Genomic DNA, 13,927 nt, shown 5'->3' on the forward strand with positions numbered 1-13,927 from the left:
TATTTCAGCATTGTGTATCCTTTACCAGAAAACTGCTAGCAGTGGGAAACTTCTTCCTGCTTATTTCTCTCTCTTTTCCTGTCTCAGCTCGCTATAAGCAGCTCAGTGGCCCTCCCTGTGCTCTGCATCTAACTCAGCCTGCCTCAGCCGCGGCTGGACCCCGGGGAGCTGGGGGTTGAAGGAAGGAGGTGGAGGAGGAGGGAGGGGAGGAGGGGGAGGGGGCAGGGCGGAGGAGGGGGCGGCAAGGAGCTTGGGACGGGGGACCCCTCCTGAGCACAGGGTATTATGGGGAAAGGGTAAGGATGAGTCTGCGTTGGACACAGGAGGCCTCCGTGCGGGGTGACGAGGGTGGTGGGTGCCGAGCCACTTGCAAATGTGGGAGTTTCTGGAAAATGCCCTACTTAAGGGAGCTGGCCCTGGAGACTGCCAAGGTCAGGGTTAACCATCAGCCTCTGGTGGGGAGTTGGGACCGTTTATCTCGGAGGAAACTTGGTGGCCAGATGGAGGCTGCAACTTTGTGGCAGGCCAGGGACCCAGCACCTGGCCCCGGCGCTGCTGCACCAAAGCCACCTCGGATCCCACCGGCAGAGGGCATGGCTGTGGCAGAGGGAGAAACAGCGCAGTTCCTTATTCCTTGTCACGTCCAGGCCCCGTCCCTTGAATTGCACAGGATGCCTGTGGGCTGCAGGGCCTTTAGGGCGATGACAGGGGTTGCCTCAGGGCGCGGGGCGAACCCGTGGCTGCACCAACCTAACGTCAAGCCGGACACCCAAACCGACATGACCTCCAGCTGCCTAACTGTTCTTTAGCCCAGAGTGCTCTTTTCCCATCTTATTTTTTATTTTATCTTTTTAAATTGTCACATGCTCGGGGGCCACCCTGGCCCAGCATGTTCTACCAAATCAGAGCAAGAAAGACAGCGTCTACTGTTGGCGGCAGGCCGCGGGGCCCTGCAGTTTGTATTAAATGCTGGAATTCAGGGAATGTTTCTGGGAGCCCCCGAAATGGAAGAGGTCTGCTCACACGCCTCATCCAGCTTAGAGGAAAGCTGGCGCGACCTGAGGGCCCCAGACAGCTGCCTGCGTTTCCTCTGCACACCGGCTTCCTGAAGCCAGTGCCAACGACGCGGGCGAGGCTCGATGTGATCAGCATCTCTGACTCACGCTGACTTTCATTGCATCTATGACACCTAGCCAGGTGCTTGTTACAGGGCAGTTGGGGACTAATTGCTGAGTTTTGGGCCAATACGCATGATTATGAGGAATACGGGCAGCCCGGTGGCAGCTCTCCAGGAAGGGTACCCGACAGCTGCTGAGGGTCTGAGCAGATATCGCAGAGTCCTCGAGATGTTAAATTTCATACCGTGGCATTTAAAGCGGCTTGGGATTACAGTCGCCGGTGCCAGCTGTGTGTTTTCCTGGGACAGCAGCTAAATGAAGTCAGCTGGGCTAGGCAAGGAGGCCACCGTAAATTTATCTGCAGTATTGATCGTGTCTTAGATAAGTGGTCACATGGGAGCTCGGTGTCAGGAATGACCCTGAAACTCATGGAGTTGGCCAGAAAGTCGAGGGGTTTTCTGAGAAATAAATTTAAAAGATGTCCCAAGCCAAAATTGGGGTTTTCACATGAAATTGTGTGGATGATTCTGGGACTCAGATGAATGAGGGCTACTATTTAGGCAATGGTGCTTTTTCAGTGAGCAAGGTTCTAGTCATCAGAGTTACTAGAATCAAATCTGAAGAACTTGTGGAATTCATTGAGGTATGAGGTAACTTATTTGTTGGGTAACATAATTTACCTTATAAATATAAAGTAACTTATACCCTTATATGTAAGGATCAGTAGGACTATCTCAAAAGAGGCCAGATAAATAGAATAAACAGCTACTTTAGGAAGAACAGGTAGACTTTTGCTTCTGATTCTCTTGTTTTTGAACATGACCGAGGACACTGGAAAAACACCTGGTCCCCAAGACCTGCTGGACAGAGAGAGAAGGAACTCAGGTCAGTAGCTCTTCTGAACAGAATGTGCTTGAGTTTTACCTGCTAATAAATTCTTCCCAAGTGGAGAGGATAGGTAGAGACAGACACAGATACATAGATATAAACATGGCTATAGATATAGACAAAGACTTAATGTAGGCATAGATGTAGATGTATAAAATCTGTCCCAGTAGAGCTCTAAAGTGAAGGAAGGAGAGAGAAAGTAAACTCTTCATTATCTCAGGTGCTGATGGGCAGCAGAGGGGGAAGAAATGCCAATCTGAGTTCTATGATTGTGCAAGTTTTTCGAGAAGCCTGCGTCACAGGCCAGGAAGAGGGAATAAGTTCCCAGAAGCAATGGGTGGAAAAAGTCTTTGAAGATCAGGTGGGAACTCAGGAAGACCCAGGACTTTGAGTACCCGAGCCCAATTTTCTGAGGCAACTGCGTGGTGTGTTTCGAAGGAATTTCTGAGTTATTTTTAGTTGCATTGAGATTTAGGTGCTATTTGAAACATGTAATGTGAGTATATCCATAACACTAAGTACAGGTGAGGCACTGAGATAAACCTCTTTTTAAGAGAGAACGGCAATGTGAAAGGTGTGTTCTAACTACGTACATCTTGTAAACACACGCCGGTACCAGGACCTTCCATTGGTCCAAGCAGCAGCCACGCCAACCCCCTCCTCCTGTGGGAGTGAGCGCATTTCCCTCTTGCTTCTACTTTCTCTGTGTTAAATTCCCCGTTAACCGCTCTGTTCAATAAATTATTCTTGAAGCTGTCCAATGCTGTTTCCAAAAGGGTTGGTCCTACCTTGACTTTCACCGACTTTTTTTGATTTTAGAAGTCTCCACCCCTATCAATGTTATTATTATTATTTTTTATTTTGTTATCATTAATCTACAATTACATGAAGAACATTATGTTTACTAGGCTCTCCCCTACCTCAAGCCCCCCGTACAAACCCCATTACAGTCACTGTCCATCAGCATAGCAAGACGCTGTAGAATCACCACTTGTCTTCTCCGTGTTGCAAAGCCCTCCCCATGCCCCCCCCCCACATTATACATGCTAATCATAATACTACCTTTGTTCTTCCCTGCCCTTATCCCTCCCTACCCTCCCATTCTCCCCAGTCTCTTTCCCTTTGGTAACTGTTAGTCCATTCTTGGGTTCTGTGATGCTGCTGCTGTTTTGTTCCTTCAGTTTTTCTTTTGTTTTTATACTCCACAGATGAGTGAAATCATTTGGTATTTGTCTTTCTCTACTTGGCTTATTTCACTGAGCATAATACCCTCTAGCTCCATCCATGTTGTTGCGAATGGTAGGATTTGTTTTCTTCTTACGGCTGAATAATATTCCATTGTGTATATATATCACATCTTCTTTATCCATTCATCGACTGATGGACACTTAGGTTGCTTCCTTTTCTTGGCTATTGTAAATAGTGCTGCAATAAACATAGGGGTGCATCTGTCTTTTTCAAACTGGAGTGCTGCATCCTTAGGGTAAATTCCTAGAAGAAGAATTCCTGGGTCAAATGGTAAGTCTATTTTGAGCATTTTGAGGAACCTCCATATTGCTTTCCACAATGGTTGAACTAATTTACATTCCCACCAGCAGTGTAGGAGGGTTCCCCTTTCTCCACACCCTCACCAACATTTGTTGTTTGTCTTTTGGATGGTAGCCATCCTTACTGGTGTGAGGTGATATCTCATTGTGGTTTTAATTTGCATTTCCCCGATAACTAGCGATGTGGAGCATCTTTTCGTGTGTCTGTCGGCCATCTGAATTTCTTCTTTGGAGAACTGTCTGTTCAGCTCCTCTGCCCATTTTTTAATTGGATTATTTGCTTTTTGCGTGTTGAGGTGCATGAGCTCTTTATATATTTTGGATGTCAAGCCTTTATCGGATCTGTCATTTACGAATATATTCTCCCATACTGTAGGGATCCTTCTTGTTCTATTGATGGTGTCCTTTGCTGTATAGAAGCTTTTCAGCTTGATATAGTCCCACTTGTTCATTTTTGCTTTGGTTTTCCTTGCCCAGGGAGATATATTCATGAAGAAGTCACTCATGTTTATGTCCAAGAGATTTTTGCCTATGTTTTTTTCTAAGAGTTTTATGGTTTCATGACTCACATTCAGGTCTTTGATCCATTTTGAATTTACTTTTGTGTATGGGGTTAGACAGTGATCCAGTTTCATTCTCTTACATGTAGCTGTCCAGTTCTGCCAGCACCACCTGTTGAAGAGACTGTCGTTTCCCCATTGCATGTCCATGGCTCCTTTATTGAATATTAATTGACCATATATGTTTGGGTTAATGTCTGGAGTCTCTAATCTGTTCCACTGGTCTGTGGCTCTGTTCTTGTGCCAGTACCAAATTGTCTTGATTACTATGGCTTTGTAGTGGAGCTTGAAGTTGGGGAGTGAGATCCCCGCCACATTATTCTTCTTTCTCAGGATTGTGGTTGGCTATTTGGGGTCTTTGGTGTTTCCATATGAATTTTTGAACTATTTGTTCCAGTTCATTGAAGAATGTTGTTGTTAATTTGATAGGGATTGGATCAAATCTGTATATTGCTTTGGGCAGGGTGGCCATTTTGACGATACTAATTCTTCCTAGCCAAGAGCATGGGATGAGTTTCCATTTGTTAGTGTCCTCTTTAATTTCTCTTAAGAGTGTCTTATAGTTTTCAGGGTATAGGTCTTTCACTTCTTTGGTTAGGTTTATTCCTAGGTATTTTATTCTTTCTGATACAGTTGTGAATGGAATTGTTTTCCTGATTTCTCTTTCTATTGGCTCATTGCTAGTGTATAGGAAAGCCACAGATTTCTGTGTGTTAATTTTGTATTCTGAAAAATTACTGTATTCCTATATCAGTTCTAGTAGTTTTGGAGTGGAGTCTTTAGGGTTTTTTATGTACAATATCATGTCATCTGCAAATAGTGACAGTTTAACTTCTCCTTTACCAATCTGGATTCCTTGTATTTCTTTGTTTTGTCTAATTGCCATGGCTAGGACCTCCAGTACTATGTTAAATAACAGTGGGGAGAGTGGGCATCCCTGTCTTGTTCCCAATTGCAGAGGAAAAGCTTTCAGCTTCTCGCTGTTCAGTATGATGTTGGCTGTGGGTTTATCATAGATGGCCTTTATTATGTTGAGGTACTTGCCCTCTATACCCATTTTGCTGAGAGTTTTTATCATGAATGGATGTTGAATTTTGTCGAATGCTTTTTCACCATCTATGGAGATGATCATGTGGCTTTAGTCTTTCTTTTTGTTGATGTGGTGGATGATGTTGATGGACTTTCGAATGTTGTACCATCCTTGCATCCCTGGGATGAATCCCACGTGGTCATGGTGTATGATCCTTTTGATATATTTTTGAATTCGGTCTGCTAATATTTTATTGAGTATTTTTGCATCTAAGTTCATCAGGGATATTGGTCTGTAATTTTCTTTTTTGGTGGGGTCTTTTCCTGGTTTTGGCATTAGGGTGATGTTAGCTTCATAGAATGAGTTTGGGAGTATCCCCTCCTCTTCTTTTTTTTGGAAAACTTTAAGGAGAATGGGTATTAGATCTTCTCAGTATGTCTGATAAAATTCTGAGGTAAATCCGTCTGGCCCGGGTGTTTTTTTCTTGGATAGTTTTTTGATTACCGCTTCAATTTCTTTGCTCGTAATTGGTTTGTTTAACTTTTGTGTTTCTTCCTTGGTCGGTTTTGGAAGGTTGTATTTTTCTAGGAAGTTGTCCATTTCTTCTAGGTTTTCCAGCTTCTTAGCATATAGGTTTTCATAGTAGTCTCTAATTATTCTTTGTATTTCTGTTGGGTCCATCGTGATGTTTCCTTTCTCATTTCTGATTCTATTGATGTGTGTTGATTCTCTTTTTCTCTTAATAAGTCTGTCTGGAGGCTTATCTATTCTGTTAATTTTCTCAAAGAACCAGATCTTGGTTTCATTGATTTTTTCTATTGTTTTATTCTTCTCAATTTTGTTTATTTCTTCTCTGATTTTTATTATGTCCCTCCTTCTGCTGACTTTAGGCCTCATTTGTTCTTCTTTTTCCAATTTTGATAATTGTGATGTTAGACTATTCATTTGGGTTTGTTCTTCCTTCTTTAAATATGCCTGGATTGCTATATACTTTCATCTTAAGACTGCTTTTGCTGCGTCCCACAGAAGTTAGGGCTTAGTGTTGTTGTTGTCATTTGTTTCCATATATTGCTGGATCTCCATTTTAATTTGGTCATTGATCCATTGACTATTTAGAAGCGTGTTGTTAAGCCTCCATGTGTTTGTGAGCCTTTTTGCTTTCTTGGTACAATTTATTTCTAGTTTTATACCTTTGTGGTCTGAAAAGTTGGTTGGTAGAATTTCAATATTTTGAATTTTGCTGAGGCTCTTTTTGTGGCCTAGTATGTGGTCTATTCTGGAGAATGTTCCATGTGCACTTGAGAAGAATGTGTATCCTGTTGCTTTTGGATGTAGAGTTCTGTAGATGTCTATTAGGTCCATCTGTTCTAGTGTGTTGTTCAGTGCCTCTGTGTCCTTACTTATTTTCTGTCTGGTGGATCTGTCCTTTGGAGTGAATGGGGTGTTGAAGTCTCCTAAAATGAATGCATTGCAGTCTATTTCCTCCTTTAGTTCTGTTAGTATTTGTTTCACATATGCTGGGGCTCCTGTGTTGGGTGCATATATATTTAGAATGGTTATATCCTCTTGTTGGACTGAGCCCTTTATCATTATGTAATGTCCTTCTTTATCTCTTGTTACTTTCTTTGTTTTGAAGTCTATTTTGTCTGATACTAGTACTGCAACACCTGCTTTTTTCTCCCTATTGTTTGCATGAAATATCTTTTTCCATCCCTTGACTTTAAGTCTGTGCATGTCTTTGGGTTTGAGGTGAGTCTCTTGTAAGCAGCATATAGATGGGTCTTGTTTTTTTTATCCATTCAGTGACTCTATGTCTTTTGATTGGTGCATTCAGTCCACTTACATTTAGGGTGATTATTGATAGGTATGTACTTATTGCCATTTCAGGCTTTAGATTCGTAGAAATCCACACCTTCTATTTAAATGGATAAAGTGGCATTCCAATTTAAGTGTCATTCTCCTGTCTTGACAGTAAGTCAGGATTTCAAATAAATAATCTTCCTGAGTAAACCTGACAATACTGTGAGTTTCTAAATGTAAAACCCTGAGGATGTAACTTAGGTGGTTGTTTGAAAGTTGGCATTACATTCTTGACGTACAGTAGGCCCTTCACAAACGCTACAGAGGAATGAATGGGGACCCCACCATGCACTGAACTGTTCTGTATAATATCGTTTCCAAAATCGTTGGTCCTACCTTGACTTTCATTGATTTTTTTTGATTTTAGAAGTCTCCATCCCCTATCAATGTTATTTTAAGGTCCTCCAAGGGACCCAGGCCTGAACAGTCAGGCAACATACTCTGTTGAGTCTTTTTTTAGCTACAAGAAGAAATATTGGAGCGGGAAACAGGCATGCCCACACTCACATGACCCGAGGGACAGAGGAGAGAGCCAGAAGGTCTCAGCACTGGAATCTCTCTGAGGATGCTTGTGCTGCTGTCAACACTTGGCTCATATATTTCTCTGGCTCAAATTCACTCTTTTAATCAAATCTCATTTATTAGATTCCTGTGTGTACTCAGCACTAGTTATTTTTGCTAAATCAAATCTCTTCAACACTTTTTTTCTTTTTTTAGTTTCACTGGCTCTTTATTATTGTTTATGTTATTAATCTCTGTCTATGTTTTTTTATTAAGGTGTCATTGATATACACTCCTATGAAGATTTCACAAGAAAAACAATGTGGTTATTACATTCACCCTTATTATCGAGTCCCCCCCCCATACCCCATTGCAGTCACTGTCCATCAGTGTAGTAAGATGCCACAGAGTTCCTATCTGTCTTCTCTGAGCTACACTGTCTTCTCTGTGACCCCACACACACCATGTGCAGCAATATTGATACCCCACAATCCCCTTCTCCCTCCCTCACCACCCACCCTCCCCACCACTCCCCTTTGGTAACCACTAGTCCCTTCTTAGAGCTGTGAGTCTGCTGCTATTTTGTTTCTTCAGCTTTGCTTTGTTGTTATACTCCACAAATGAGGGAAATCATTTGGTATTTGTCTTTCTCTGCCTGACTTATTTCACTGAGCATAATACCCTGTAGCTCCATCCATGTTGTTACAAATGGTAGGATTTGTTTTCTTCTCATGGCTGAACAGTATTCCATCGTGTATATGTACCACACCTTCTTTATCCATTCATCTACTGATAGACACTTAGGTTGCTTCCATTTCTTGACTATCATAAATAGTGCTGTGATAAACATAGGGGTGCATATGTCTTTTTGAAACTGGGCTCCTGCATTCTTAGGGTAAATTCCTGGGAGTGGAATTCCTGGGTCAAATGGTATTTCTAATTTTAGTTTTTTGAGGGACCTCCATACTGCTTTCCACAATGGTTGAACTAATTTACATTCCCACCAACAGTGTAGGAGGGTTCCCCTTTCTCTGCATCCTTGCCAGCATTTGTTGTTCCTAGTCTTTTCTGTGTTGGCCATCCTAACTGGTGTGAGGTGATATCTCATTGTGGTTTTAATTTGCATTTCCCTGATAATTAGTGATGTGGAGCATCTTTTCATGTGTCTGTTGACCATCTGAAAATTTTCTTCGGAGAATTGTCTGTTCATATCCTCCACCTATATTTTAATAGGGTTATTTGGTTTTTGGGTGTTGAGACATGTGAGTTCTTTATATTTTGGATGTTAACCCCTTGTCATATATTTCATTTACAAATACATTTTCCCATACTGTAGGATGCCTTTTTGTTCTGCTGATGGTGTCCTTTGCTGCACAGAAGCTTTTTAGGTTGATGTAGTCCCATTTGTTCATTTTTTATTTTGTTTCCCTTGCCCAAGGAGATGCGTCCAGGAAAAAGTTGCTCGTGTTTATTATACTCAAGAGATTTCTGCCTATGTTTTATTCTAAGAGTTTTATAGTTTCACGACTTACATTCAGGTCTTTGATCCATTTTGAGTTTACTTTTGTGTATGGGATTAGACAATAATCCAATTTCATTCTCTTGCATGTAGCTGTCCAGTTTTGCCAACACCAGTTTTTGAAGAGGCTGTCATTTCCCATTGTATGTCCATGGCTCCTTTGTCATATATTAATTGACCATATATGCTCAGCTTTATATCTGGGCTCTGTAGTCTGTTCCATTGGTTTATGGGTCTGTTCTTGTGCCAGTACCAAATTGTCTTGATTACTGTGGCTTTATAGTAGAGCTTGAAGTTGGGGAGCCTAATCCCTCCCCACCGCTTTATTCTTCCTTCTTAGGATTGCTTTGGCTCTTCAGTCTTTTGTGGTTCCATGTACATTTTAGAACTATTTGCTCTAGTTCGTGAAGAATGCTGTTGGTATTTTGATAGGGATTGCACTGAATCTGTAGATTGCTTTAGGCAGAATGGCCATTTTGACAATATTAATTCTTCCTATACATGAGCACAAGATGTGTTTCCATTTGTTGGAATCTTCTTTAATTTCTCTCATGAGTTTCTTGTAGTTTTCAGGGTATACGTCTTTCACCTCCTTGGTTAGGTTTATTCCTAGATATTTTATTCTTTTTGATGCAATTGTGAATGGAATTGTTTTCCTGATTTCTCTCTCTGCTAGTTCATTGTTAGTGTATAGGAATGCCACAGATTTCTGTGTATTAATTTTGTATCTTGCAACTTTGCTGAATTCAGATATTAGATCTAGCCGTTTTGAAGTGGATTCTTTAGGGGTTTTTATGTACAATATCATGTCATCTGCAAACAGGGACAGTTTAACTTCTTCCTTGCCAATCTGGATGCCTTTTATTTCTTTGTGTTGTCTGATTGCTGTGGCTAGGACCTCCAGAACTATGTTGAATAGAAGTGGGGAGAGTGGGCATCCTTGTCTTGTTCCTGATCTTATAGGAAAGGTTTTCAGCTTCTCACTGTCAAGTATGATGTTGGCTGTGGGTTTCTCATATCTGGTCTTTATTATGTTGAAGTACTTGCCCTCTATACCCATTTTGTTGAGAGTTATCATCATGCCTGAATGTTGAATTTTGTTGAATGCTTTTTCAGCACCTTTGGAGATGGTCATTTTAGTCCTTCTTTTTGTTGATGTGGTGGATGATGTTTGTGGATTTTCTAATATTGTACCATCCTTGTATCCCTGGAATAAATCCTACTTGATCATGATGGATGATCTTTTAGATGTATTTTTAAACTTGGTTTGCTATTTTATTGAGTATTTTTGCATCTATGTTCATTAGGGATATTGGTCTGTAATTTTCTTTTTTTTTGTGGTGTCTTTGCCTGGTTTTGGTATTAGTGTGATGCTGGCCTCATAGAATGAGTTTGGAAGTATTCCTTCCTCTTCTACTTTTTGGAAAACTTTAAGGAAGATGGGTATTAGGTCTTCACTAAATGTTTGATAAAATTCAGCAGTGAAGCCATCTGTTCTGGGGTTTTGATCTTGGGTAGTTTTTTGATTACCAATTCAATTTTATTGCTGGTAATTGGTCTGTTCAGATTTTCTGTTTCTTCCTGTGTCAGCCCTGGAAGGTTGTATTTTTCTAGAAAGTTGTCCATTTCTTCTCGTTTATTCAGTTTGTTAGCATATAATTTTTCATGTTATTCTCTCATAATTCTTTGTATTTCTGTGGTGTCTGTACTGATTTTTCCTTTCTCATTTCTGATTCTGTTTATGTGTGTAGACTGTTTTTTTTTTGATAAGTCTGGCTAGAGGTTAATCTGTTTTGTTTATTTTCTCAAAGAACCAGCTCCTGCTTTCATTGATTCTTTCTATTGTTTTATTCTTCTCGATTTTATTTATTTTTGCTCTAATCTTTATTATGTCCCTCCTTCTACTGACTTTTGGCCTCATTTGTTCTTTTTCTAGTTTCATTAATTGTGAGTTTAGACTGTTTGTATGGGATTGTTCTTTCCTGAGTTAGGCCTGTATTGCAATATACTTCCCTCTTATCACAGCCTTTGCTGCATCCCACAGATTTTGTGGTGTTGAATTATTATTGTCATTTGTCTCCATATATTGCTTGATCTGTTTTTATTTAGTCATTGATCCATTGATTATTTAGGAGCATGTTATTAAGCTTCCATGTGTCTGTGGGCTTTTTCATTTTCTTTGTGTAATTTTGTGGTCTGAGAAAATGGTTGGTACAATTTCAATCTTTTTGAATTTACTGATGGTCTTTTTGTGGCATAGTATATTATCTATTCTTGAAAATGTTCCGTGTGCACTTGAGAAAAATGCGTATCCTGTTGCTTTTGGATGGAGTGTTCTGTAGATTTCCATTAGTTCCATCTGTTCTAATATGTTGTTCAGTGTATCTGTGTCCTTACTTATTTTCTGTCTGGTTGATCTGTCCTTTGGAGTGAGTGGTGTGTTGAAGTCTTCTAGAATGAATGCATTGCATTCTATTTCCCCCTTTAATTCTGTTAGTATTTGTTTCACATATGTAGGTGATCCTGTGTTGGGTGCATATTTATAATGGTTATATTCTCTTCTTGGACTGCCCCCTTTATCATTATGTAATGTCCTTCTTTGTCTCTTTTTACTTTCTTTGTTTGGAAGTCTATTTTGTCTGATACAAGTACTGCAACTCCTGCTTTTTTCTCCCTATTAGTTGCATGAAGTATCTTTTTCCATCCCTTTACTTTCAGTCTGTGTATGTCTTTGGGTTTGAAGTGAGTCTCTTGTAGGCGGCATATAGATGGGTCTTGTTTTTTATCCATTCAGTGACTCTATGTCTTTTGATTGGTGCATTCAGACCATTTACATTTAGGGTGATTATCGATAGTTATGTACTTATGGCCATTGCAGGCTTTAGATACGTGGTTACCAAAGGCTCACGTAATTCTGAAGATTCCAATGAACAGTCTAATTTAACTCACTTAGTATGCTATTACAAACCCAACCTAAAGGTTCTTTTTTTCTCCCTCCTTTTTCTCCCTTCACCATTCTTTATATGTTAGGTATCATATTCTGTACTCTTTGTCTATCCCTTGGTTGACTTTGGAGGTAGTTGATTTGATTTTGCATCTGCTTCGTAATTAGTTATTCTACTTTCTTTATTGTGGTTTTATTTCCCCTGGTGATAGCTATTTAACCTTAGGAACACTTTCATCTGTAGAAGTCCCTCCAAAATACACTGTAGAGGTGGTTTGTCGGTGGTAAATTCTCTGAGCTTTTGCTTATCTGAAAATTGTTTAATCCCTCCTTCAAACTTAAATGATAATCCTACTGAATAGAGTAGTCTTGGTTTGAGGCCCTTCTGTTTCATTGCATTAAATATATCATGCCACTCCCTTCTGGCTTGTAAGGTTTCTGTTAAGAAGTCTGATGATAGCCTGATTGATTTTCCTTTGTATGGGATCTTTTTTCTCTCTCTGGCTGCTTTTAGAAGTCTGTCTTTATTGTTGATCTTTGCCATTTTAATTATTATATGTCTTGGTGTTATTTTCCTTGGGTCCCTTGTGTTGGGAGATCTGCACCTCTATGGCCTGAGAGACTATCTCCTTCCCCAAATTGGGGATGCTTTCAGCAATTACCTCCTCAAAGAATTTATCTCCCTTTTTCTCTCTCTTCTTCTTCTGGTACCCCTTTAATGCGAGTATTGTTCCATTTGGATTGGTCACACAATTCTCTCAATATTCTTTCATTCCCAGAGATCCTTTTTTCTCTCTGTGCCTCAGCTTCTTTTATTCCTCTTTTCTAATTTCCATTCCATTTGCCATCTCTTCTACTACATGTAGTCTGCTTTTAAATCCCTCCATCATATATTTCATTTCAGATATGGAATTTCTTAATGATTGAATTTCCATCCTAAATTTGTCCCTGAGATCTTGAATATTTTTCTGTACCTCCATGAGCATGTCTATGATTTTTATTTTTAATTCTCTTTCAGGAAGATTGGTGAGTTTAGTTTCACTTGGGCCTTTTTCTGGTGTTTGTGAGATTTGGGGTTGAACCAGGTTCCTTTATCTTTTCATATTTGTATATGGCACCCTCTATTGCCCAGAAACTCTAGTTTCTGGAGCTGCTCAGGCCCTGGAGTGATGTCTGGGGTTGCAGGGGAGCAGCGCTGGTGCCTGGGGGGGAGGAAAGAGCTGTTTCCTGCTTCTTGGATGCAGTGCCTGTCTCCACTGTCAGAACCAGTGGACCAAGATCACAGGTGTAAACTGCTGTGCTTTGCATTTGTAGCTGCTGTAAGTGGGGCCTCCCTCTGGTTGGTCTGATGCCAGGGCAGGAACTGTCGGTTTGTGAGCCAGTGCCGGCAGGCCAGGAGGAAGGTGCAGCAGGCTGAATATGACAGTGAGGGGGCCTCAGAGCTGAGTAGCCAGTGAGGGGGATGGAGCACCTGAAGCTCCTGAAAGTTCCCAACCTGCTGGGCAGGGTGGGCCCAGACAACCTTGTCCACCTATACCTTCTCTGGAGCAGCAAGCTCCATGTAATTCCTGCCCCTTCAGCAGCCCTCTCCTTGCTAGGAAGCCTCTCAGACCATCCACCTTACCTTTGTCCCAGAGCAGCCAGATGTGGAAACTTGTCCTTCACAAATGGCTGGAATTTCAGTCTCTCCAAGTGTTCCACCTGTCTTAGCTTTCCAACCCCACTAGTGTCCACAGCACGATGCCATATTGGTTTGTGCTCCCAAAGCAGATCTCCAGGGCTGGGTGTTCAGCAGTCCTAGGCTTCCACCCCCTCCCTGCTCCATTTCTCTTCCTCCTGCCAGTGAGCTGGGGTGGGGGAAGGACTTGGGTCCCACCAGATCAAGGATTGTTACTTCACCCTGTTTCATGAGTTCTGCTTTGTTCTCTAGGTGTATGCAGTCTGGCGCAGCTTTCTTTCC

The sequence above is a fragment of the Manis pentadactyla genome, chromosome 2, assembly GCF_030020395.1.
Source record: "Manis pentadactyla isolate mManPen7 chromosome 2, mManPen7.hap1, whole genome shotgun sequence".
Taxonomy (NCBI): Eukaryota; Metazoa; Chordata; class Mammalia; order Pholidota; family Manidae; genus Manis; species Manis pentadactyla.